The sequence below is a fragment of the Pogona vitticeps genome, chromosome 1 (genome assembly GCF_051106095.1).
Source record: "Pogona vitticeps strain Pit_001003342236 chromosome 1, PviZW2.1, whole genome shotgun sequence".
Taxonomy (NCBI): Eukaryota; Metazoa; Chordata; class Lepidosauria; order Squamata; family Agamidae; genus Pogona; species Pogona vitticeps.
This window is the reverse complement of record NC_135783.1, coordinates 51,410,841-51,436,140: the sequence shown is the minus strand read 5'-3', so window position 1 is coordinate 51,436,140 and position 25,300 is coordinate 51,410,841. Positions and strand designations below refer to the sequence as shown.

The window sequence follows — 25,300 nt, the reverse complement described above, 5'->3', positions numbered from 1 at the left end:
TTTTTTTATTAAATTGCCAAGGGGGGGGGTAAGAGGCCCGAAGGCACCCTTCCAAACCGTTGCTCCTTATGCCCACGAAAACACCTCCGTCTCTGGCTGCCAAAGGCGAAAGAGCCCTTCTGACGAATCGGCGCTCCCTTAAATAGCGCCGATTTGCGCCACTGACCCACGTGGCCCCTTGTTGTCTGCGCTTCCGGGAACTGGGGAAGCAAAACAACGCCGCGCTTCCGAAGGCGTTCCCCCACGCCTCTCCACGCGCGTACATAACTTTGTATACTCCTGACAAAGCTACTCTTGCTTCCTCCTCACCATCTGCAGCTCCTTCTTTTCTGAATTTGACTCTGGGTTGAACTAGAGTTAGATGTAACTTTGAAATTTGAAAGTGACACAATATTATCCCTCCAGAGGTGCATTCTTCAAAGTTCCTGATGACCAGTCATAAAGCTTAAGCAAACTACATTGTAACTTGCAGAGAACTTTGCTTCTTAAGGCAGTTTCGCTTGTAATTGCAAACTGTTACGTATGCCCCCTGTTTTTGCCCTCAGTTCTCCCAGTTATTGTTGATTCTGTCTCCAGTCACCTGCTTATGCCACTAGCTTTCATTATTTGTTGAGCTGTTCTTATCCTTTTCTTCTTCTTTTTTAGGCAAGGCTGATCCTAACTCCTTACTTTTTGAAAGATTTTCCCCCTATAATTTCTGTGTTGCAGCTTGTTCCGTTTTGAGATGAAGGCTCCCATCTGCAATGTGAACTTACTAGTTTTTTGAAGTAATTTCCCCATTCAGCTTATGTGGACTAATTATGATTAGAAATATGGGTTGTGGAGAGGGCTACAGAAGAGCTTTTTAAAATTTGATGCCAGTAATATTCAGCTTAAAAATGCATTAATAAAATTTGTGTTGCAAATCACTGGAGGTGTGGTGGGAAGCCTGAAGCTCTTCCCTTTGTGCAAGTCCTACTAAGATGAGTATTACAGAGTATGACTGCAAATGTTAACCCAATATGTAACACAAAGGAGAAATATTTCCTTTTCATTGGCAATAGCTGCCTCGCCTACAGTAAGAAATAAATCAGAACAGGAAAGAAAAAAAAGATTTTTTACATCTGTTCACTTTTTTGTGTACTTCAAAGAAAGAAACAGATGGGAACTTCCTTTACAAGGCTCCACACCAAAATGGATGGTTTGAGTACAATGCTGCCTCGACTTATGAATGTCCCGACATACGACCATGTCAAATTACGACCAGCTCTGACCACAAAATTTTGCTTCAACTTGCGTCTGGAGCTTCCAGTTACAAATAGAAAAAGGCAGGGGGAAAAGGCGGAGAATTTAAATTGCTAACCATTGGTAGGCGAAGAGGCTGCTTCTTTGTAGCTCTTTTGCCCCTGCAGTTAGAGTGAGCGCAACTGGAGGAGGCTTCAGACTGCCTGGTAAGGTAAGGTGTTGCTTTCTGCTTTTTAAAAACTGTTCTGGGTGGTTTTGGGCTGGGTGGTGGGATAATGTTTCTATGCTGTGATGGGTCTTGGGGGGTTGGTTTATTTGTTGGGTTCCCCCCCTCACTTCCGATGGGTCTTGCGGGGTTTATTTGCTTTTCGCTTTGCTTTTTTGCATTTCTGAAGGGTTTTGCAGTTTTTTGCTTTCTGCCTCGCTTTTGTTGTTGTTGTTGTTTGCATTTCCAAAGGGTCTTGCACAGTTTATTTCCTTTCTGCTTTGGGTTTTTTTGCATTTCTGATGGGTCCTGCACAGTTTATTTGCTTTCTGCTATGCTTTATTTTGCATTTCTGATGGGTCTCCCCCCCCCCCCCCTTTTCGGCCAGAATGGCTTAATCGCACTTCCGATGGGTCCTGAAGTGGTATTGTTATTTTGTTTTGTTTTGGTGATTTTTTTTTCTTTGGCCAGAATGGATTAATTGCATTTCAATGCAATCCTATGGGAAATGGTGCTTCGAATTTTTGAGTTATGGCCAGAGTTCCGGAACCAATTAAGTTCATAAGTTGAGGCACCACTGTAGTTGTAAGCTGAGAAATTTTAACAGATATTAAGGATTTTTAATTGGGCAAAGTGCAAAAAGAGAGAGGAAACTGAAATTTCTTTTTACTTCCCTCTGGGATTCATCCCTTTAAAGTAAGCAATCAATTAATTTTTTTAATGGAAATTTGGTTGGATCCAGTGAGGAAGTCAGTATTTCATAAGTGTTCTTATTGATTATTCTAGAAAAAATGGACTAAGTTTTTCTCCACAGATCCTGTGGCCCTGAAATAACACATTTCCTACCTATTTCACTCATCAGCACCTGTTCTCAGCCAAATTAGCTAAGAAGTGAGGCTTTATGTAGTTGAAGTAAAAATACTGTAACTGCAAGCCTTCTATTGCCACTCCAGTTCTGTAACTGTTGTCTTCTTCTCTTTGGTGATGCTTAGGATGCCGTTTCATGACCGATCCATGGATAAACAGGCCCACAAAAAAATATTGAGAGATGTTTGGAGCCGCCTAGAGTGGCCTTATAGACCAGATGGGCGGGGTATAAATCTCTGGAACAATCTACCTCCGGAGATTCGCGCGGCTCCCTCGCTGGGTACTTTTAAGAAACAACTGAAAACATGGATATTCAGGCAGGCCTTCCCCCCTTAGTTAATCCCTGACCTTTTCCCTTTCCTTCATTATTATGTTTTTCTATCTCCATCTTATTGAATTTTTTAATTATGTACAAATTCCTTTTTATTTATATATTGTTCTTGTGTATTTTTTTTCCCTTTGTGTGTTATAAGCCTCCTAGAGTGGTCAATATGACCAGATAGGCAGGGTATGTATGTATGTATGTATGTATGTATGTATGTATGTATGTATGTATGTATGTATGTATGTATGTATGAATAAACAAACAAATAAATAAATAAATAAATAAATAAATAAATAAATAAATAAATAAATATAAATTGTCACTCTCATAACCAGAAAAAAAGTTACTTCTAATGGTATTTTATGGCATTTTCAGAGGAATCTCTTCAGTTTTATGCCACTCTCTATTACTAGTCTGAAATATTCCTTTGTTTTGTACTATTTTATATTTTTGTATGCATTTTAAAGGTGCAATATCAGAATTAGACAGATCCAGAAGGCATTTCTTTTTTCTATCTTCCTGTTAATGACAATACACTCAGGTCACTCACAACACAACACACTATTTGTATACTGGAAGTGAAGCAATGATAACTAGAGTGGCAATGTGGACACTTCCCACTAGAGGAACACAAAGATTAGAACCAAATTCCTTATGTACAGCAGCACAAGTGCAACATGTAAATCCAAGTGGTGAATGGCTGCTGTTGCCACTTGCATTCCTCCTCACCCAAAAAGTCATGTGACTGGCACAAGACGTCTGCCCCCTTTCAGCCACCAACCCACCTTCTTGCCTTCTCACTACGTCCTCCAACCAACCTCCTCTCCTCACACCCTTCAAATCTTTCCCATCTTCTATACCCCTCAGTCACTTGCCCCTGTGCCTTCCCATCCTCTCACACCTCTTTCTATTTCCACCCCTTTCCCTCATGTCCTCCTACCCCTTTCACTCTGTTCTCACCACCACCACCATGTCCTAGCCAAGCAGAGCCAGCTGATCGTCACCACTGCCTCTGCTGCCTGTCCTGCCACTGCCATCATCACCCCCATGGTAGCTATGCCTCCACTGCCTGGATTGCCATCACGGCCCACATTGCCACCACAGCCTGCACCACTGCCGCCGATGCCTCCGCTTGTCAAAATAAGGTCAGTCACAGGTGGCAGAGATGGGAGGGGTGCAGGCAGTGAAGGCGTGGCAGAGGGTGGTGGGAGCGCAAGCAGTGGTGGCAGCAGCAACAGGGCAAGCAGTGGAGACAGCTGTGATGGCCACAGCTGGTAGAAATATAGGCAGTGGCAGCACAGGCGGTGTAGGCACGGACATGGGTGGTGGCAGCACAGGTGGCAGTGGTGGAGAGGATGCACAGACTGACACAAAAGTTTTGGATTCAGGCTAAAGTCCATGTGAATCCAAAAGAAACAATCCTTCTCTCATGGTTGGTGTTTTTTGGGGCTGTTTGGACGTGTTCTTAAGGTTTTTCTTCCTAACGTTTCACCAGTCTTTGTGGTCAGCAATCCCTCTCTCGATTTATTCCAGCAGTAGGAACAGGCCCTAATCCTATATTTTTTCCAAACTGAAAGCTACTTGGTATGTGTCAGTCAAGGCAAAGCTAGAAACTGGAAGAAGATATGGATCATATGAACTCTTCTCTTTTTTTAGCCAAAAAAAGGGAAGGTGTCTGAGCTCTAGAGACAACCCATTAGCAGCCTTGTTTGGCCCTTTGCCTTATGAAGTAAATATTATCTTTTTGGGGAGTAAATGATTGAAGTTTTGAGATCATTCCAACCTATTTCAGTCCAAGACTTTTACTCTGAAGTCTGTTTCAGAAACATGTTGCTTCTGTTGCCATTGCAGTCCAATTTTCAATAAACAGTTCTCATTTATTTCTATCCTTTTATGCATAACTTCAGCAGGATCACAAGAATTTATTATTTTGAAACAGAAGTGCGAAAAAAAGGGGGGAGACTAAATTAAAAACATAACTCTCCATTTTATTGAGGAAATGGGGGTTGGGGGTTGGCTTGGTGTTGTTTTGCCAGCTGTTTAAGAGGCAAACATTCCCTGGGTTCCCTTGTGCCCAAAACAACAGAATAAGCAACTGTAATATTTTAACGATTTCTTGTAAGTCATTCCCAAAATGCTATTATTTGTATGGCTTTTTATTGGCTCTTTCTAGTGTAAAGTCCTTGGGTAGAAGACAGTGATACACTGTGTGGCATAAATATTTTGGCGACAAGTATGCTCATCAATGGATAGATAGCAGCCATTTGCCAGAGGTTAACACCCAATAAATCTATTTAAAATTAATACAGATAAGCCTCATGTACCTCCTGCTCTAACGGAAAGCTTTACATATACCCACCACTGAAGGCAACTATCATTCAAAGACAGGTTTATTTTATATATGAGGATTTAGGATGCTTTCTGCGCCACCTGCTCTCAAGGCTTTTCACCCTCAAGGAAACCGATAGAGCACCTCAGATATTATGATGCAATTTTTTTTGGAAATGCCAACTTGACAGCCTGATTCAAAAAGCTATATTCAAATGAGTGCAGTTGGCGCTCTTTGCAGATCATAACCAAAAGCTCAGAAGAAAAGCTACCCACTGCCATCACAACTGATTATGTTATAGATCTCCCTTTGTGGAACCTATTATCACACATCAATAAAGTAAGGGACCCTTTGTAGATTCTCCATAGGATATCAGCAGAATTAGCAAGTAATGCTAAGACCCTAGCAAGTGTCCCTGCATCGTGATTCATCTTTTTGCTTTTATTTAAGATTCTTCCCACTGTGACGACTGAATGATCAAACACCAGGCATTCCTTTCCTTTCTCTTCTTTTTTTCTTTTTTCTTCTTAGTCTTCTTCTCCATATGTTGCATGTATGGTTAGAATGAGGCAGATAGAAATATAAAGTTATTTTCATCATCAGTTTAACAAATAGCCCCAGAAATATGTGAATTGCTTATTTACTACATTTTTCACCCCATTTTTCAGATGGTTTTCATCTGGTGCCCAAATGGCTGAAAAGGTTAAAATGGAGGTGAGGGGGGCAGACAATTCCTGCCATCATGCTTAATAATATTCATGTGCCAAAAAGTCAATTCTGAGTAAAGTGAACCTTTTCAGGGTTTTCCAGGTAGAGAATACTCAGAAGTGGCTTATCATTCCCTTCTTCTGAGGGTGCCCTGGGACTGTGCAGCTCGTCCATGACTATATAGACTTTATCTACTCACTGGAGGCATGGCAGGAAAACATATTCCCAGCCTCTGGCTATGCAGCCAGATACCTAAACCACTGAGCTATTCAGCCAGCTATGTCATCATGCTTACAGACTAAAAATACAAGACACAGGGGATAAGGCAGTGGAGGAAAACGCATAAAGAGGGGGATCAGTTTTCCAAGAGTAGGCAAAGATAGTTATCTTGAGGCTAGCATTCAATTTGGAGCTGGAGAAAATGATCCATTTGGCTTGGGATTGTATCATAGTCCAAAAGGTAACTTTCACAAGATCCAGTCTATGTCTAGCTCTAGTCCCAAACTGATTAGACCTAGTGAATCAATAGAACCTACCTAAACATTGACTTACCAAGTTCCCATTGAGTCAGTGGATCTAATTGGATTTAGACCTTGGATTTAAATGTACATCCTGGGCGGGGGTGTGGAGGCTTTTGCAGTTCCAGAATGATGAGCAGTAGGAGTTGAGTGTGCTTTTGGGAAGGGAAGAGGGAAATGAGCATGAGTCCTTCTCTAGCCAAGGCATGGATATAAGCTGATATTTTCTTTGGTGTGGTGTTATTTCTAAGAGACAGAGAATGTAGCCTCCCAGTGGCTTTGAATGTAGAGGTCAGGTTGTGCTTCCCTTAGGGATGGTGAATTCTAATGCTATGCCTAATATCTGTCCCATGAGAATTTTGGCCATTCTCATTCAATCTGATAGCAAAGAAGTGTTCTATTAAAAGAATTTCAGAGGAGAAGAAAATTTCTCATGTTTGAGGTGGCAGGAACAGCGAGAGAAGTGTGAAGTTTTGCTCCAGATTTGTGGGCTCCTGAGTAATCCAGTCTTCCCAAGGAATATGCAAGGTCAATTTTTTTCCTTTTTCTTCTTTTCTTCTTTCTTTCTTTCTTTCTTTCTTTCTTTCTTTCTTTCTTTCTTTCTTTCTTTCTTTCTTTCTTTCTTTCTTTCTTTCTTTCTTTCTTTCTTTGTTTGTTTGTTTGTTTGTTTGTTTGTTTGTTTGTTTGTTTTGTGGACTTCCTTTTTCATTGTCATGTTTTTCATGGGTTTGGTTTTACACAAAAATGAAAGCCTCTTTCAGGTCTCCTGTTTATGTTTCCCCACCCATGTTTTCTGGCACTCCAGGAAGCCTAAATGACCCTCAACAGTGACTCCTAAAAAAGGAAAGACATGACAAAGTAGAATAAAATACCTCACTCACCAACTAATAAATTCAAAAAGCAGTGAAGCATTCAAACATCAGAAAACAAGGGACAAGAAAACCAGTATAGGTTCAGAGCAGCCAACAACAGACCTTCTGGGCCTGGAATGCAATAGAGAAGGCAAGGAAGTTGGCACTGGCTGACACACAGAGGGACCCACTCACCAAAGCAGCGCAACACCAAGAAGAGAACTGCCTCAAGCTTTGCCCAACCAACCACAACAATCACCACCCAGCTAAATCTGTGGCACACTGGCACAGTCACAGAGTCCATTTCCCTGGCCCACTTCCACCCCACAGAAGCAATCAAAAAAGTTCCCAGAAAACCTTACCAAAATATAAACCTATAACAGATTGAATGTATTGTAAAGTAATTGAATAACGATTGTTGTTGTAGGTTTCTTGGGCTGTCTGGCCGTGTTCTTGAGGTTTTTCTTCCTGACGTTTCACCAGTCTCTGTGGCCGACATCTTCAGAGGACAAGAGTCAGAACTCTGACTCCTGTCCTCTGAAGATGCTGGCCACAGAGACTGGTGAAACTTTAGGAAGAAAAACCTCAAGAACACAGCCAGACAACCTGAAAATCTGACAACTATCTGATCTGTTGTAGCCCGAAAAACCTACAACAACCATTATATTCTGATAATTGAATAACAATTTTTAAGAATCACAGTTGCCAAAAGAACATAAATTACATGAAAGAGAATCTTTTCCATGATTTCATAGTTTGTGTATGTAAAAAAGGCCCATCCCTAGCCCTCTCTGAGTGGGCCCCTCTTTCTGCCACTGTCACTATTTCCTGGCCATTCCTTTTTCAACTTCCTGTGCACCATGGACATAGGAAAGGGCAAAAAAATCCCGTATAAGCTGTATAACAGTATAAGTTGCTGTTCCTTCTTATTTCCTTCTCACTGCTTGTGTACTTGAAGAAAGCAGGGTAACAACACTGTATCAGACAAAGAGGACAGAGCCAGGAACTCTGGGGGGACCCTGACAGATACCTGACGATGACAACATTTGACAAACTGGTCCTGAGCAGAGAATTCCCCAATGATAATTCTAGAGAATTCCAAGGAAACAGAGTGGCAATAATCTGTAAAGAAAGTATGGGCTAATAGATGGCCATTAATCCATAAAGCCATCAAACAGCATGCAAGCTGGCCAGCGTGGAATGTTGACATTCAACCAGCTGTGCATAAAGCCATCTACAACACTCAATTCAATCACTGGTTTAAATGAAATATGTATGCGCTAAATGGGAACATGAACCGACATTCAGGATTAATGCCTTTGTGGTAGTAGATAGTTAAGGCCCCGTCAAGAATTCTATATGAAATAGGAGATTTCACAGTGACATTTAAACCTTGCATTGAGAAATACTCTAGAAAATACTGTAGGGAAAAGAAATACAGTGTGATTCTTTGGATGACCTGTCACTTTCCATATGAACTGGGTGTTGCTTTTCTTAGCATTTGCTTTGCATTTTACTTGGAATATAATTCGATCATTTTAGACCCATATTTTGCAGTGGCTCATTTGTAGAAGCCATGTTTGTACACCAGTTCTCCAGGACAAAAATATATCTACCTGGAAAGACCATGCTTTTATAAATAAAAATAGAAACATCTCCAGCTTTTTCAAGCTCTAAATTACTTTTATTCCTGTGTTTTGTTTATTAATTTACTCGAGGAATCATAATTATTATATGACATTAAGGAAACCTTATTTATTATATCATTTATTAATGTTTAATCCAATATAGATACAGTGGGGTCTTGACTTAAGAACGGCTTGAGTTAAGAATATTTTGACTTAAGAACCACTCTCATAGGAAAATATTGACTTGACTTGCATACTTAGATTTGAGTTAAGAACTGAAAAAAACCACGTGGGAGGCAGGGAAAGTGCAAAATGTGAACTTTCAGTTAACTGTTGGCCAGTGAAAAGGGTGCCTGTCTGCTTCCTCACTCCTCCCAGCGTTTAGAGAGTGGATTGGGAGACAGTCTTCGGACTGCCTGGTACTGCCTGGACTGTCTTTTCCCTGCCTTCGCTGAACCTTTCTTGACCTAAGAAAAAAAGAAACAAAATATCCCCCTCTAGTGGTCGAGGGCAGAATAGCAGCTTCCCATTAGTTTCTATGGACGGAAAAGAGCAGATACGGATCAAATGGTTTTCAATGCATTCCTATGGGAAATGCAGATTTGACCTGAGAACTTTTTGACTTGAGAACCGCCTTCCAATATGGATTAAGTTCTCAAGTCAAGACCCCACTGTAGCATAGTCTCAGTCTCCTTCAAAAAAATACTTCAAATAAAAGTTAAATGTTTGATTCTCTTTCGCCTTAAAAAAGTGGAGCTAAAATGGTTTCAGTTTTGCCTGAATCATGTCCTGAATAAATAATTTATTTATTTTTATTTTCGGAAACTTAATCACTTGAGAACCTCTCAGTGGAACATATAGTTGACTGATCACACTTTCTTCCACAAACAAAAGGCTGTTCTTCACTTCATGGAAGAGCCTTTGATCTGGTGTAGATTTTCATTGGCCCAATTTTCAAGAAATACAGTGGGCCACAATGGGGAAGGTGAACTCTCCCCAGAAATCACATTTACCCTCCTACCAAAATGGAATATTCCAAAAAGTGAAATTTGAATCATAGGGTCATTAGATTCAAATCAACTAAACCAGTGGTCCCCAACCTTGGGCCTCCATATATTCTTGGACTTCAACTCCCGGAAATCCTGGCCAGCAGAGCTGGTGGTGAAGGTTTCTGGGAGTTGTACTCCAAGAACATCTGGAGGCCCAAGGTTGGGGACCCCACGAACTAAACCACATAGTTGTCTTCCCAGCCATGTTTGTCAACACTCAGTGAGAGCATAAATAGTGGTGGTCCTCCAGAGGTTTTATAATGTAGAATCCGATTTTCCATGGTTCACAGGTGGAGCTTCCATGAATAGAAGATGCCCTCCTTTTTCAAGTGTGATTCTTTAAATGGGCAAAATGGTAACAGAGAGGCACCCTTGGGAGAAAAATCGAGAAAAATAAAGGGAATGAATAAATAAGAGATCAGACAGAGCTGATCCACTTCTTCCCTCTCTCCTTACCATGTGAATTCTCTTATATTAAACCCATCAAGAATGCCTAAATTGAATTCAAATCATACACTAATCAGCTGCAAATGACACACCATTTTCCAAAATGGGGGATAAGTTCCTATGTAAAGAAAGCAAAGAAGCAGATAATTAGACTTCATGATATCATTTACTTGTTCATGTTCTGATGATAGCTAATGGGTTAAGCTTTTTTTAAAGAAAAAAATGCTTAGAACTCCATGAAAAACATGGTGTGAAAAATCAAAGGGAGAATAAAAGGAATACATATGTTTATAGCACATTAAATGCAATAGACAATTAACCTTCCCTACAATTAAAAGTATAGTCCAGGCTCAGTTTACATATAATGTCAGAAACATCTCAAATGTCATGCCAAAATGGTTGGCAGCCCATTTAAATTTACCTGCCACCAGTTCTGGTAAATCCAACATTTGTGTGCTAGAGATCGGAGATTACTGAAATAATTTGGGGAATTACATTTCCCAGAATCCCCAGTCAGCATGTAATCCAATATTAATGTTTACAAATGGGCTCTGACGTAGGTCAGACAGGCACAAGAATATGTGGGCAATATGGCTCACGTAAATAATTCCCATAATGCTGAGTTTCCGATCACCCAAACAACATTGCCCTCCCAACCCTGGAATAAAGACATGAGACAAAAATTATAGAATAAAACACGGGCCACACTTTATTAATCATAATCAATGTTGCCATCCTTTGGCAAAGGGGAGCCTGCCATAGTGTGGAATCAGGTTAATGCGCAGAGATCTCAAAGGACCCCCTAATCAACAAAATGGGGGAGAACCCAGCAGGCCCCAATTTGACCCGCCCCAGACCTCAAGCCAGCTTCTCCTTGTTGACTCTTGGTCCGGTTGTGGCCCCAGCACATCTTTTCCCCCAAGCACTGTAATCGCACAATCCACAACGTTGGGAGGTCAGATGGGCTACAGCTTACCTGAGTTTGCAATGGGACTCACCAGAAAATCTGTTATATCTGTACTACCCGCCAATGTGATTGGATTACCACCTCATGACATGCCAACGCCCTGTTCCATTGTAGGAAAGGTGAAAAATCCCCGCATCCAAGGGCCAATCAGGATACAGGTAAAAAATTCCTATCCGGCCCCAGAGGCGACCAGATAAACTCACACTAGAACATAGGGCAGGCAGGTGGGAGCCAGGAAAGGAAGAGGGCAGGGAGAGGGGGGAACATCCCTTAAATAACTTAACGTTCCCCACTCTCACCCAAACATTATTGTGAGATTGAGGGTCTCACATTATCCAGGGAGGGAGGCAAAGCCGAGCCACGCTGCTGAAGCTTTGGCTCAGCAGAAGCTCGATCATTGCCCTCCCAACCCTGGAATAAAGACACGAGACAAGGATTATGAAATAAAACATGGGCCACACTTTATTAATCATAATCAGTGTTGCCATCCTTTGGCAAAGGGGGGCCTGCCGTAGTGCGGAATCAGGTTAACGCGCAGAGATCTCAAAGGACCCCCTAATCAACAAAATGGGCGAGTCCCTGGCCCCAAGTTTTCGTAGTCTTAAAGACAGCAAGAGTCTGGCCGGATGCAATTTGACCACCCATAGACCTCAAGCCAGCTCCTCCTGGTTGACTGTTAGTCCAGTTGTGGCCCCAGTGCATATTTCCCCCCAAGCACTGTAATCACATGGTCTGCAGCGCTGGGAGGTCAGATGGGCTACAGCTTACCTGAGTTTGCAATGGGACTCACCGGAAAACTGCACTACCCACCACAGCATAGGGACTAGCGATGCTAAGTCCCATGCACACCATTGAGCCGATGAAGGGGCTATAAGTGATTAATAGTCCTCAATTAGATATAATAATTCCAACAAGCTATCTATACCTTAATTAATTATCTATTTATTTATATATGTAAATAATATTGTAGCTATAATCAATTAATTATTTTTTTATTTAATGTAATTTAACTGTAATTTATTTTATTTTATTTTTTAATATACTGATCAAGAGAGGCTGCTGCAAAAACGTTGGACCGATTCAAATTTGGTGCCTCGTGGCCAGGACTGCTTCGCCTAACTGCTAAGGTGGTGCTATTCCAACGAGGCACCAATGTTCTAAACCCCGATCCCCGAGAGGAGGGAGGATAGGGGGGAAAAGAAGCGAAACACTGACGGCTGATAAACCAAGCAGTTGCACCATGCGTGGCCAAACGGCTGCAAATCCGAAAGGCTGCCCGAACCTCAGCTGCTGCCTGCCTACCCGACCCTCTCAATTGTAAGATATCAGGCTGGTACGCATGTGCAGCGGTCCCGACACTGGATCCTTCTGTCCTATCTATCTCTTCCTTCTCTTCTCTCTCTCTCTCTTTTATTGTTTTGTAGCTAGACCAGTAACTCCCCCAAGCTCTGCTCACACCACTCATGTCTCCCCCACTTGAAAACCCCCACCCCTTATATTTAACACTCCCTATATTTAACACAATATTAAAGTTAAAAGAATTAATTAATATTAATTAAATATACAGAAAGGGGTTAAGGTAATATTGTAAATAATAGCCCGGGTTAATTAAAGATTCAGTGATCAGACCACAGGAGGTAGCCGATGCTCCCCCCTTCAGACTCCTGAGCGGTCTTCTTGCAGGCCTCCAAACTGTGACGCAGCTAGAGACAGCGCAGAGCAGCAGAGCTCTGTCCTTTACCGATGCCAGGAAAGGGAAGAGGTAGGGAGAGGAGGGAACATCTCTTAAATAACCTAACGTTCCCCCCTCTCACCCAAACGTTCTTGTGAGATGGAGGGTCTCACATTATCCAGGGAGGGAGGCAAAGGCAAGCCAAGCTGCTGAAGCTTTGGCTCAGGAGCAGCTCAAGCATATCATGGCATTTTCCAGAACGCAACTTGTTCACTATCTGCTGCTGGGGATATTGGCACTTTGATGATGCAGCCTGTTCCAAGGGAGGGGTTTATCTGCAAAAACATGAGGCATTTTTCATATCTGTATGTTTTCCACTCTGGGAGTGGAAGCAGCTTCACTTAGTTCAATTTAAGCCAGCAAAAGAGAAGGAAGAGAAAGAGTTTGTTAGCCCCATGGCTCTCTGTGCTGTTAAGCTTCCTGTGGCATTGCAATTCGGATGGCAGGTCTCAGGGCACTGACTAAAGGCTTATGGAATTGCTACGTTTCACTGGTTCTCCAGGTGGGAAGTCTAACCTCTGAGCAGAGCTAGTGAGTACATGTGCTTGGTTCCTTATGCCATTGGGAGCAGACTCAAGAGTGGTGCACCAGCATCTACACTCGCAAGAGCCTGGCACAGTGACAAAAGGCACAGGAAAACAAACTCCCTGTGGGCTGGAGATGAACCTCCCATGAGCCACAGCACCTGATATCATATGTCAGATAGTTAATGTGACATTGTGAGTTCTAGCACAAAGTGCGGCACATTTTGCTGCATGTCTGGACACCACAAAATGCTTATCAGGTCTTAACCACATTCTTGACCCATTTGCTCATAGCCTCCTTATTCCCATTGAAGAGTCAACTGACACACATTCAATTCTGGCCCCACTCTGAAGCCTTGCCTCCCAGAGGTGACTCTGCGGTGTCAGAAGAGCCCACCTCTGGTCTCAGAATTTAGCCCTGTATACTCAGGGAAAGGGATTCCACCAACCATGCCTAGAAGGAAGCAGCTCCTTAGTCCTCTATCTCAAGACATTGCAAAGGCCCACATTTGACATTGCAAAGATTCATCCCCTTAATCTCACATTTCTGCCCCTAAGATCTAAAAAGCATGGGACACTGCTGATCTGAGAACCATATGCCATGGATTGCTCCATATTCTCAACATTGCCTTCACCCTAGTCAGGAAGTATCCTCCACCACATTTTTTAAAAAGTTTAAACCCTTATTATCAAACTAAGTAAGGTTTGCTGAGAGGTTTACTTCACTTAAAAGCAACTGTACAGGCTCCATTTGGGGCACTTGGGCCCATCATGCCATGGGCCTGTGAAACTTAAAGGAGTAACCATTTGTCCCTAAGCATTACAGCTCACACAAATCTCACACACTTGTGAATAGCCAAATATGGAGGATAGAAGATAGCAGGACTATCCATATCATTTGGAAGAATGAGACAAATGCCTCATGTCACAGAGGTAGGGTGATAGTGGGGGAAGCAAAGCCAGCCTCCCCAGCTATTCTCTGTCAATAAACCAAGCTCTATATGCTTATCTGGCAACTTCTATTCTATACTAACCTTTACATCTGTAGATATCTCCTACTTATTTAAGCCTGGAAAAGAAGTATCTACAGATGAAACCCAAAATGCTGCTTCCCAATCAAGAGCAGGGCAGACATCCTGTGTTCATAGTGATGATTAAGCATGTACATACAGCAGAGAACTCCTTTGGTGATGAAAGGGTGGCATTGTTGCATTTGTGCCATGCGTTCATCTCAACTCCTCTTAATTACCTAAAGATGTATTTATGCAGATGCTTGCTTTTATAATCACAAAAGATCCAAATTCAATCATGCCATTTGCAGGTAGTGCTTGGTAAAAATACAAAACAAAACTATCCTTCTTGACATCCCAGACAGCCTCTTCTGGTCACTATGGATCACACTAAACTTGATGGGTCTATTCCTGTTCAATACAGTCTTCCTTGTTCCTTTTCCTCATTCGCTTTATCGTATGTGTGTTCTAATATTCTTCTGTATAGTCTGTGAACAGTGACAATACTCTTTTCCCCCTTGGTTTTTATTAGGCTTACCTTTTCAAAATATGAGAACAAAAAAATAAAATAAAATAAAAAATTACACATTGGAAGGTAAAGATTGCTTCCATTTCCTCATTGTTATGAGGCAGTTTGGAAAATACTGCCAGAATGGAAATTAGTCAGGGGAATACTTCAGGCTAATTTCCAGATAGAATTAACATAATTCCAATTCTGGCACTCTCTGGCTGTTAGGCTGTTTCTGTGAGGGAATGCAGTTACTCAGTAGCATGAATGCAGTAGGGCACTCTGTGTGTGTGTGTGTCTGTGTTCGCATTTGTGTGTTTGTGTGTGTGTCTGTGTATTGCAATTGTCATTGAAAGTACCCTTTTAGTGCCTCATGAGGCTTGTTACAAGGTAAAACATAATTTGCTTCAGCAATTAACACGTTTATAGGCTTACTATGCATTTTGAAAAAATGACACACACAAAAAACTCTGCACACCTTTTAAAATGTGAGTGACTGAAAATGTACACCATTTAAAACATATGAACAAAAATGTCTTACCCAATGGGAAAATTGTTCACAAAATGTAAAAAGAATACATGCAGAAAAGGCATACAAACATTGATATGGGAAATGAAAACAGAACCTCCTAACCTGATCATGAAGAGAGGAATTTGGGGCTCAATTCCATGGACAATAAAGCCTGCTGTTGCACAGGGTTCTTTTAAAAAACCTTAAATTTTAGGTACAGGCACATGTGGAGCCCTGTGGCAGGGGAGCAGGTTTTTCTGCTCCTCTGCCAGAGGTCCATTTATTTTGAGTAGATGCGGAATCAATTCCTTTGAATCAGTATATATATGTGAACACTCTATTCACTTTTCATTAATTCCTGCTATCTGATACAGCTCTGTCCCAGATAGCAAGAATTAAATATATAAATAAAACCCAGCATCCACCCAATCGGCCTCCTTCACTCACTCACCCCCTCGCTCACCCTGATCACCCTTTCACCCACTGGGTTGCCCTTTTCCTTGCCCACTTACCCACCCTCGCTCACTTGTCCCCTTTCCCACCTGATCATCTATTCACATGCCTGGTTGCCCCTTTCCTGGCTGGTTGCCCCCCTTGCTCATTCACCCCCTTGCCTGCCCAATTGCCCTTTTGCCTACCTGGTTGCCCCTTCACCCATCCAGTCACCCCCTTGCTTTCTTGCTACCTTGCCCTCTGGGTCACCACCCCCTGCTCACCTACCCATCCAATTGCTCACCTTCTCTCACACCTTCCCTGCCTTCTTACTCACCCACCTACCCACCCTTCAGTCACCTGTCCCCTGCCCTCCCACCCCTCACCCTTCTCTCTCATTTCCCTTTCCACCCCCTTATCCTCCTCCCCCTCCCTTTCTGTTCTGCCCCTATCCCACTTCTGCCCCTGTCCCGGTGCAGCAGACCCACCTGAGCAGAAACAGAGCCTGCGGCAGCAATAACAGTAACAGCTGGGGGGTTGAGGAGAAGGAGGCAGTGGTGATGGTGGCGAAGACACACAGGGTGCAACAAAACTTTGGGACACCAATCCCTCTTCCGATCTATTCCAGCAATGGGGAAAGGCTCATAGATAAAGTAACACAGGTTGGTTTTAGACAAACACAATAAAAGATAAAGCCTGGGAGTGTTACACAACCCTACTAAATTGTCACCTCCTTTCCCCCTCCTCCCCTCCCTATCTATTTTCCCTCATTTGTCGCCATATTCATCTCTTGTGTACTGGATTAGTTTGGTTGGTTGGATACATGTAGCTTAACAATGCGCTATAATATTGATGCTAGTTGTGGACTCTTGAGAAGGGGAGAGAAGTCATTTTAGGGAGGTATGGAACTATTAATTGGTGTTTCTTCTAAAGTATTTTAAAAATAAAAGGCAATGATGATGTCACATTTTTAAAAAAAAAAACATAGTGGAAAAATACTTATCCAAAAACTTAAATGCTCAGTTCCCCTTCATACTTCAGAGAAAACTTGGAAAATCCAGATATCTACACATTTTTGGATTTATGTTTATTTTTACAAGCCCTCTAATTGCATTATGGTCACAAGGATTCCAAATGGGGTGTGTGGAAGCCCCCTGAACTACTCTGAGTCCAATTAAAGGGCATACAGGTCAGGGCCACCTCACCCAGTACCCTTCAGGGGATCGTCCAACTCACTTAATCCCCAGGTTCATGCCATTATCTGTGTGCTTTCTGCTGTTGTTGTTGTTTTGGTTGGTTGTTTTCTAAAATTCCTGCAAACGGAGAAGTGTAAATGATTATGACCTGGAGGAAGGGACTACAGGGCACCTTGATTGTGTCATTTACCTATTCAAAATCCACAGAATAATCATTCTTCAGCCATCACACACAGAGTTGTAACACTGCCAGAGGAATGGAGTGGTAATCAACCTCTGAGTATATCTAGAAAACCGTGGAAAAGTCTACCTGGTGGTATGTTTTAAAATGTTTAGTAAAATAAGCAAATGAGAGAACAAAGAAAAAGAAGACCCAAAGAAGTCTATCTAAACAATGATAAAAGTCTTTCTCTTCACTCTATAAATCATGAAATGGCTGAACGGAATCTGAAGGGTCTATTCTGATGCTGCTCAGTCCTGGCTGATGAAGAATGTGCTCTGTACTCCATCATGTAGCTGATCAGAGCTGTTAATGATATGAGATTCTGGAGGTCACTCATTCATAGGCTAGCCATACAGTGGAGGTGATTTGATGGCACATAATAACAGCATAGGCACTCCAGAATTACACAGATAGCCCTGATTTATCCCCTATCTGCACATCTGTTTGAAGACAGTATGCATGACTAATTCCAACCATTCAGTGCTAGGTTATTCGGCAAAATATTAAAGGAGGTAGATCTCAGTGCGCATATTGGGAGACACAGTTGATCATGTGAGAGTAACCCACAGTCCTACCTATTTAGGACTCTCTCTATGAAATTTGGAACACTGAAATTCCAGAATGTATAGAAAGAGTGTCATATGTATATGAGTGAGCATGGAGACACTTCCTGCAATGGACAGTTGGATGTACATCACAGATGAGAAGAATGCTTGCTAAATTCTTCATTCATTTTGATTTGGGCTGTCTGGACTGCTGCCATTGGTGTTGTCTACATTCAGGCTGCTCTTTGCTTGGCATCGTTTTTCCTGCTAGCAATGTGGTCATGATACTGTACAGCAATATTGGGCCATTTCCTTGCTTTTTGAATCATGAGTACAGAAGCACAATATCCCACATTCATAAACCAGATCTTTTTTTTGAAGAACTGAATTTGCACATACAGTGGAGATGGATGAATCACTCTTTCAATCCATTACATCCAAAGCTTCTACGTTCCCCTGAGACAGGCCTGTTAAAAGCCCCTCAGCTAAACCTGTCTGAAACTACAATAGCTAATCCTCCCACCTCCACATATATCTTCAAGGAGCAGATTAAAGATTTTAAAAATCCATTGGTCTCTCACCACTGGCAAGACTGCCCTTGGCCCATATGCCACACAAGCGTGCAATGTCTGGGTGTGGCAATAAATTCACTAGGTTACCACCCTCTCCACCTTGTTCATTTACACTGCTGAGTGGAGAAAATGGAAAGGAGGAAAGACCGGATCCATGGTTTTTTTTTTCAAATGCAGTAAAATAATATTAAACAATATTCACACCAAATCCAGAGTTGCAGCTGAAACTCTCTACCTTATTTATTGGTTTTGGGGTGCCAAATATTCTCAGGGAAGAATATATGAGATTCCAAAAATAAACCTTTCAACACTCATATCTGGGAGCAAATTCTGAAAAAAACATTCAGGCCAGTTCTTTAAACATCAGCAAAAAGGAAATGTTGCTAGAACACCTGGTTATGTTTGATCATTATATGTATATAAACCATTACTTTGCTGTTTCTTTTCCAGTGCCACCTGTCTTTTCTGTCAGCTACTTTTCAGGACGCCATAAACCAGCATATTTCAGCAAAAAATGGGGAAATGAAGGTGGTGCAAAAAACTACAGTCTCATCTGAAAATCAACAAGGAAGTGACATACAATAAAATCATGCCTATGGTTGTCTTGGCACTGACTCTTCCTCTATTGGTACCAAGAAACAGTCTGCTCATATAGTCTTTTCATTGATGTGTTTTTTTTCTTTCTAAAATTTACAACACGACATGTTGCTACAGATATTAACATGACTCCACCAGCTCTCCCAAGTGGCCATTATTGCCAAAGGAGACTTTTTTTTTTAACTCCCCCCCCCCCAAAGTATTGACACAGCTGTGGTAACAAGACTACTGGAAGCACTGAAATTCAACACTAGATATACATTTTTCTCCTTCTTTATTTCATTTCTGCCAGCCATATTTCTCAAAATACCTTGGAAGTAAATTTGGAAAGTTACAATTTACACCATTGATGATCCTTTCTTTTCAGAGGTGGATTTGCCTCTCTTCTGAAAGATTATTTTCTGGTTTTTTTAAAAATGCTAAATATAAATTAAACAGGAAATAAAGGAGTTGTTCTTAGATGTGCAAAGCTTTTAAATATCCTGTACATTTGGGCTTTTGCAATATCTTCCTATTTTAGGGTGTTATGAATGATCTCCTAGTCAGAAGAATTAAGGAATCAGTTTGAATATTATTACCATAAATTAAGAAAAGGTGCTATATTTAAGACTTGGATCTTGGCATGGTAATGAATAAAAGACTTCATTTCCAGAATATATATATATATTCTATCCGGACAGACACCTCACTTTACCATTTATTTGATGAACATTGCCAGAGTACACTCTCCTGATATAAAGTGCCTTAGGTGACTCAGTAAGACTTCCTAATGTTGATGGAGTATTTTAACAACCTTTTTTGACCCAACTCATTCCAAAACAAACAAAACTTCAAACAGCTCAAATGGTCCCTCAGTCTTAGTTACTTGCAAATATGGTCTGGATAATCAGCTGGCTGCTGTTGAAAACATTAGAGAAAGAGACCATTTGTCCCTAACATAAGTAGGAAGGAGCAGCTTTCTGAATTCCTGCCGCCCAACCAGAAATAAAGACAGATGCATCAGCACCAGGTCTAGAACATTCTGTAGTACTAAAGCATCCTGCAGTTTTTCCAAGCACTCTCCTTAGCAATAATACACTTCCATGTCGGGACCAATAAGATTCACAGTAAAGAGAAATAATTATACTTCTTTGAACCCATTCATTCCCGTGCTTTACAGAACAAAAAAAAAGAAAATCAGTATTCTAGTATCAGAGACAAGCCTGTGTTACATTTATAAATCTTTGATTTTTTTCTCTAAAGGAAGATTTATTGTAGAATTTCAGAAGTTCAGTGCTGTCGGTTTTCCACAGGTACTTCAAAATCTCAATGTGTGTGTGTGTGTGTGTGTGTGTGTGTGTGTGTGTGTGTGTGTGTGTGTGTGTGTGTGTGTGTGTGTGTGTGTGTGTGTGTGTGTGTACACAAACACACGCAAGCACAGATTTTTTCCTAAAAGGCCTTACTCTGGGTGGACACCAAAAGGGTGCATGAATAGGGCACCTTTACCTGCTATGCCTGGATCAGGCCGCCCAGGCACCTATTGGCTGCCCGGGCTCGCCTGATAAGGGCTTTTTAAAGTTTGTCCTGCTCTCCAGCAGACCTCTTTGTAAGGCGAAGCAATCAATCTGCCTGCCTGCTTTCAGAGTCCGGTGTGAGGTTATTTATTTATTCATTTATTTGATTTATACCCCACCTATCTGGTCCGAAAGGACCACTCTAGGCGGCTAACAACCATAAAAATAATACAAGACAATGAAAATAGACAATTCTAAAAGCACTACATTAAATCACATAATACACAAGACAAAAAAAAGAAGAAGAAGAAGAGGGAGGTCAAGAGGTGTATGATGGAAAGGCCTGCCGGAACAACCATGTCTTCAATTGCTTCTTGAAGACACCCAGCGAGGGAGACCTGCGGATCACAGAAGGTAAGTTGTTCCAGAGGCGAGGAGCCACCGCCGAGAAGGCCCGATTTCTTGTCTTCTCCTTCCGGGCCTCCCTCGGCATTAGGCTCCTCAGCCTCACCTCCTGGCTCACGTGAGTGACACGGGTAGATCTTGGTGGGAATAGGCGTTCCGCCAAGTAACGAGGCCCTAAACCGTTTAGGGCTTTATACGTGAGCATCAACACTTTGAAGTCGATGCGGAAACGGATGGGCAGCCAATGCAAGGCGGCCAGAGTGGGTGAAATATGTTGGTATTTTTTCACACCGCTAATTAATCTGGCCGCCGCATTCTGCACCACCTGTAGTTTCCGCAGGAGCCCCAAAGGTAGCCCCACGTAGAGCGCATTACAGTGGTCTAATCTTGAGATTATGAGCGCATGTACCAAGGTAGTGAGCGCCCCCACATCAAGGTAGGGTTGCAGCTGGGCTATCCGCCTAAGGTGAAAAAAGGCGGTACGGACCACCGACGCCACCTGGGATTCCATAGTGAGCGCCGGGTCCAGATGGATCCCCAAGCTGCGAACCACATCCCTGGCGGGCAGGGTCACCCCCCCCAAAAGAGAGGAAATTTCCCAAATCCCGAGCTGCAGGGGCGCCCACCCTCAGCACCTCCGTCTTGTCTGGGTTCAGCCTGAGCCCGTTCTCCTGCATCCGTTGCAGTACAGTCTCCAGGCAGCGCCGAAGGGACGGAACAGCATCTCCTGCGGTTGGCAAAAAGGAGATATAGAGCTGGGTGTCATCAGCATACTGATGACACTTGACCCCACACCTCCTGATGACCTCTCCCAGCGCCCTCATGTAGATGTTAAACAACACTGGGGAGATAATCGACCCCCGCGGAACCCCACAACTGAGGATCCACGGGGCCGAGACACTCTCCCCAAGCTGAACTCTCTGAGGACGGTCCTCCAAGAAGGAACGGAGCCAGGACAGTGCCAGGCCACCTATTCCCAGCTCGGAGAGCCTCCCCAGGAGGATACTGTGGTCAATGGTATCGAAGGCCGCTGAGATATCAAGGAGGACCAGCAGAGACACTTTGCTCCTGTCGGCCTCCCTCAATAGGTCATCACACAGGGCAACCAATGCCATCTCTGTACCATGGCGCGGCCTGAAGCCCGACTGAAATGGATCCAGGGCGTCTGTTTCATCCAGGAGTGCTTGCAGCTGATCGGCCACCACCCTCTCCACCACTTTGCTTAGGAAAGAAACGTTGGCGACGGGCCTGTAATTGCCAATTTCGTCCGCCGCTGGTTAGCTGGTCACTTCAAGGCTGGATAGGAATTTTGGACTTGTAGCACCCAATTGCTATATTGAACAAAAGATGTGCAGGTAATTTTTGCCTATCGGCTGGATTAGACCATGTGCCACATACTGGGCCTGGATTGGTTTTGTATGCTTCTCCTTCTCCTTCTAGGATGGCTAGCCCTTCACTTCTTTATCTCACCCAGAGGGTGTGTTGCTCCAAGTGGAGCATGTGATATTTACTAGTAATATCTTATAACAGAATAAAGTTAAATATATGTGAGAAGAGCTTATCTCCCCAGCTATCACCATTTCTCAGGCAATTTGGAGAATATTCTTTTCTTCAGCTCTAATAAGATCTAAAAGCTTAGTGAGAATACTGCACATTTCTGTATCTGGTTGTTAATTTTGAAATGCATATGATTCAAGAGGGAGGATTCAGAAATTCCTTTCATAGTTATGCATGAGATGCTAGATGGTTTCACTATATCAAAAGATGTGGCTTTCATGGCACAGACAAGGTTTGCAACCTTGTTCTCTAAAAATAGTTCATTCTCATTACTCATTACAATGTTTTAAAAATAAGCAGTTGTTACTCATTTTACAGAGTTGAACAAATAACTCATCATGTTACATATTCCACAGTTTGTTACTTTTTAAAACTTTTTTCAGAGGGACCTGGAACTGATAGAAGAATAGCTTACACCTTAGAAAAGTCCTTTTAAAATGCTCCTGAAATTCCCCAGAAATTCCCCTTTACTCCAACTACTTTGGAAAGTAATTAAAAATGTTACTTATTACAAAAATAAAGTAACAATGTCCCTATTCGTTATTTTTTTAAAAAAAATATAATTCCCTTGTATGCTCATTTTAAAAAGTATCAAGTTACAAGTAATTATATTACTTGATACTTGTTAACTCCATGTGCTCTGGGTACATACTACAAATCCTCACCCTCAGCCCTGTAATTAACTGCATTTTGAGTACCAATGTAATGTCTTATCTCAGGGATGGGCAACACATGTCTACAGACAGAACTCCCTTCCCAGCCATTTTTGCAGACCCTGTGAGGTATCACCACAAAAACAGCCATGTTTTTGTAATGTCCAACAGAACGCAACTTCCAGTGTATGCCACTTTCCCCAGCAGCAATGCTGTATGCTATCTGTTGTGGTGGCAGAAGTTGTCAGCAGAGGACAAGTGCCAACGGAAGGTTGTGATCAGCAGTGCAGCCCCTTGAGAGCCTCTTGAACAGACATGCGTGTTTCAAGAATGATGCCCGTCCTGACTTAGCTCATAATTGGGAAACAAGTTTTGGTCTTCCTCTTAAATCCATTTTGAAGCAACGAAGGGTGATTAATGTTGGGTGTCCCCTCCCCACCTTGGGGGAACTCTACAGGACCCACTGTCTTAAAAAAGCATAAAATATTATAAAGGACACCTCCCACCCTGGACACTCTTTGTTTGAACTACTGCCACCAGGAAGATGATATAGATCTATTAAAACAAGGACAAATAGATTTAAAAACAGTTTTTATCCAAGAGCGATGACTTTGCTAAATTCAGTTAAGATTTAACCAGCCTTTTTTTGTAGGGTTTCATGTGAATGTATTTTGTTGCTGTTGTATTATGTTGGAATTTTGTAAGGAGTTTGCATGGAGTTTTAGCTGAATGAGTGATGCACTGCCTAGATCTGGTGATTTCGTTGCACATGCAATGACAATAAAGTGTTATTCTAGTCTATTCTAAGAGCCACTCACCTCTTTTTATGCCCCCACGCCTGCCAGGTGTTTTCTTTAGAAAACAAGGGTTTTCTTTAGATTGGCATCAGTGAGTTTACTGCTCCTAATTATGGAGCATACCTAGCATGTCCACCTAAGTCAAACTGAATGGCTACACTACTGATGACAAACAGGTTCTCCTGACTTTGTCTCATGCTCTGTCTGCTCCTGCATCCCAAGATGCCATGGCTTTCAAAATACTGATCTTGTATCTTTGCTTGTTTTATGTCTCTTAATTTGGATGCAATAAATCCAGAAGTGGCTTCCAGAACAGATTATCCAGAAAAAAGTGTGCAAGATGTATGGCCAAATAATGAGTTTGGAGAAGTTACTTTTTCAACTAAAACTCCAAGAATCTCCCAGTCAGCAAGACCAGTGGGAACTATAATCCAAAAATGTAACTGTCTTCAGCTTTGCAGATTAGAAGTAATGCTAACAGCTTAACTGAGTGTTAAGCCAGGGTACTGCCTCTGATGTGTTAGATCTTCAGAAGATAATCTTCTCATGATACAGAATTGGCTATTTTTTATAATAATATGAACATCTAAGATGACATTGCATCCTTCCTGTAAAAATGTAATGCTCTGTTGAGCCAAAAGGGATTATAGAACATTTGGTTCACAGTGATCTATAGTCCCAAATGAGTCACAAAAATGAGGGTTTATATAGATTTATTATTTTGATTTACACCACCCACCTGCATTGAAAAAAAGGAGAGAGATAATGTCAGGATGACATTAAGTCATCCCTTTACAATCCAAAGTCAGAATGTGGTAATGACTTGAGTCACATTGTTGCTAATAAAAATGCTTGGATCTTTGCAAGGGAACTGAAGCACAAACTATTGTATTAGCTACCCATTAGGGATACTCTCTGAAATAAATTAATCATCATATTAGACTCATTGGGGAAAAAAACTTTTAAAATATTTTTTTCAAATATGAAAAACAAAAGGGAAATTAATGTTTTGGGGCAGTCTGTAATATATGCTGCCCTACTTCAATTTGGTATGTTCTCTGATATACAAGGAAATAATTCACCATTGAGTTATTTAGTTGTGGACAGAACAACCAGTTCCAAATTCACATAAGTTTAAGCAAGGTGTTATGCAGAAAGAAGCAGATGATAGTTAGAAGGCTGTGTTCTTCCACCGGCCATATGTAAGTTATATTCACCCAGATTCCATGCATGTTCACTCAAAAGGAAGACTGAGCTAAATGAGACTTAACCTCAAAGACATGCAAATACGTAGAATTGCAGACAGTGCTGGCCCTACTGTTAGGCAATGTGAAATCAGTACTTGATGTTGGAAGTCTGGGGTTCATGAAAAGGCAGCAAGTGGTTACTTATTTACTTTGCTATCATATTTTGGTCGCAGTAAGGAG

General features: G+C 41.9%; 1 long non-coding RNA gene across 1 annotated transcript; it reads left to right on the top strand.

The window, feature by feature from the left end:
- The first annotated feature begins 287 nt into the window (after positions 1–287).
- On the top strand, positions 288–19,427 carry LOC110076261 (uncharacterized). Its single transcript, XR_013540451.1, has 2 exons — positions 288–1,435; positions 18,822–19,427. It is a non-coding gene; the product is annotated as an uncharacterized LOC110076261 (long non-coding RNA).
- The last annotated feature ends 5,873 nt before the right edge of the window (positions 19,428–25,300 follow it).